Source organism: Lissotriton vulgaris, chromosome 6, assembly GCF_964263255.1.
Source record: "Lissotriton vulgaris chromosome 6, aLisVul1.2, whole genome shotgun sequence".
NCBI classification, from domain to species: Eukaryota; Metazoa; Chordata; class Amphibia; order Caudata; family Salamandridae; genus Lissotriton; species Lissotriton vulgaris.
Window position 1 is genome coordinate 918137186 of NC_141694.1, and position 3027 is coordinate 918140212.

A 3027-nucleotide genomic window follows, 5' to 3' on the forward strand; every position below is an offset into this window, starting at 1 on the left:
TACCATTGGTAAAATCCTTTATGCATCTACCACACCCTGACCTCATAATTGTGCACTGTGGTGGCAATGACCTGGGCACTTTCACTGGAGTAGGTCTGGAAATGCTTTTAAAGGACATCTTTGGGCAATTGATGTCACTTTTTCCAAAAACTGCCTTGGTATTTTCTAATATAGGCCAAAGGCAAAAATGGAACTGGTCCAACCAATTTTGTCCACAGATTGAGAAAGCAAGGAAACATGTAAATAAATCTGTTTCTGCTTTCCTCAGAGACTATGGTATGGGTTCCATATACCACAACAACTTGCGTTACAACATGCAAGGCATCTATAGGAGAGATGGTGTACATTTTACAGATGAGGGGAATATAGTCTTCCTCTTGAATTTGAGACTCTGCATTGGTACCTACTTGTAGGTACAAAAAACACCCACATAACACAACAGCTCTTTTCAGAGCTACCCTACCTCTAAGCACTCTAAATTATTGTTTTACTCTAACAATGTATTTTTGAAGTCAGTTAGGCTTTAGGATATGTACTAGTAGGGAATCTTAGGCAGCATGTCTGTTAGGCCTCTTACTTCACAAATAGGCTCTAAGCTGTGCAATAAAGATCCAGGGTGTTCCGTGGAAATGAAAAAGGAATGATGTATGAGGTTATCAAGTTTTTACTCTAATTTTGTACACTGTTTTTCCCCGTGGTGCGCTCAGGGTGCGCGTACCGGGAAGCGTACATGGGAACGCACCCTGCGCTTACCCCGTGAAAATTTCAACAAAAGAAAATTTGTTTTTTTGCCCTTCAGGGTTCTTCTAGGCCCCCCTCAGAAAACCTAGTGGGTCAGGGAGGGTCTACCCTGCCCCCTTATAATAATTTCCCCCTTTTTATTTTCACCTCTTGTGTCTCGATTCTACCGAGACACAAGATGGCGGACTCTCCGGACTGTTTATAATGTTGACAGACACCGGAGAGCCAATCAGCTTTCCGCTCGTGCACTTCCGTGTCTCGCCGGGTGCGCTCCCGGTACGCGTACCGGTAAGCGCTTGAAGCGCGCATTTAGATATATATGTGTTTTTTAACCTAATTTTTGTAAAAACCACTGGAGCAATTTCACCAAATATAGAAAAGGCATTTTGCATACCAGTCCCTAAAATTTTGCAAAGTTTGGTGTAATTCCGTTCAGCGGTTCGGGCTGTAGCCTTGTCCATTCGTCGTAAGGAAATTAACCTGGGGAAAACACGTTTTGGGACACCCCTTTTTTCTCGGCCCCCGCTTGACGAATCCCCCCGAAACTTGGAAGGAAGAAGCGGAGCGGAGCTGGCCTAAATTTTGGAAAATTACACGCAAATTCCTCCACCAGCGCCAAAGTTATTCCCAATAGAATGTTGCGGATTTCCTATGGTTGCTAGGTCCTAACTATAACTACCTACTGGCGACCGCCAGTAGGTATAGTTTCTCAAATGGAGCAGGGACCACAGTTAAGTGCACAGAATCTTCTTTATTGTTTCCAAACTCTGCCGGCCATAATATTATATATATATATATATATATATATATATATATATATATATATATATATATATATATATATATATATATATATATATATATATATATATGTATGTATATATATATATATATAAGTCTCTAATTCTATAGTAGATGCACTTTAATAGTGATGTCAAGTGCAACAATTTACATTAATATCCTTCGAACACACAAAGTAATGAGCTAAGATCACATATATTGTGTTTTTCAAATCAAATCAACTTTATTCGGTTTCATGTACAGAAAACCATACAAGTTTCACAGCATCCAAATTTCATTTAAAACATGATACAATAAAATTACATACAAAATACAATTCATATCAATAAAATACAAAAAGGGGCCCCGTTGGGCTACCTCACATATTAAAAAATAAAACGGAGTGTACCCTCTAACAAGAAGGGTGGCTAATTGTCCAGACAGGCACTGGTTCTCACCGTAGATTTCCGATAACCTACGATGAAAAAGATAACCCACGATGAAAAAGATAACCCACGATGAAAAAGATACAATCAGCCTTCAGCGGTTGCAAGTACAGAAGCTCTGGGCGGACCTGGTTAAAATTCAACTCCTTTATTTAGGGGCAATAAAAAATATCTCCGGGGTACCTCATAATATTTACAAAAAAACATGAAGTGTAGCAAATCCTGTGGGGACTCTTTGTCACAGCCAGAGGGTGCTAACACCTGACCTCTACTGCACCCTTTTGGAACAGCGAGTAGCAGATGAAAAAGATTCAGACGGAACTTAGACAATAAAAATTGCTCTTATGTAGACAGCGACCCCAGGAGATAAGGCTCAGTGGATGGGTTTGTATTTAACATCAGGAATTTGCGGACACTAGTTTTTTTGCACTTCTTGCACGTCTCTTTCTAGTTTCCTTAAGCTACTCAAAGCTTTCTTAACAAACTCCACATCCTTTTGTACAATTGAACCAGGCTTTGAGAAACGTTCAGGGCACCCCAACTCATCAAAATAACATTTAATGTATTTTAGCCATTTCATACAGGACATATTATCAAGGCTCATGCATTCATTTTTGATCTGCTGGCTGAGGGCTGAATCCTTATTCAGTCAACACTTGAGACAGAACACTAGGGGGCTCAAAGCCAGGGTGTCACATAGATAAGACACCTCCAATTCCTCATGAGCCACCAAATTCGACAAACCGCTTGGCACGCCCAACACCCGCTTCATAAAAGTGTTCTCAACCACCTGCAAGGCATCTGTGGCAATATACCCCCAAATTTCACTACCATTGCAAGTTGTAGCTATGCTTTTAGCCTGATAGACTTTCAGCATGGCTGCAATTGGGCGCTTGCCCATCTTTGCAGCAAAGTTGAAAATAGCCTTGCCAGCTCCCCCTTTTTCTTCAGAATAAGAGGCCCCCAGTTCAAACGGTCGTCCAATAAAATCCCCATGTATGAAAAGACAATCATCAGTGGAACCTTCTTGGGACCTACTGTAAAGAGAAACTTTTTCTTG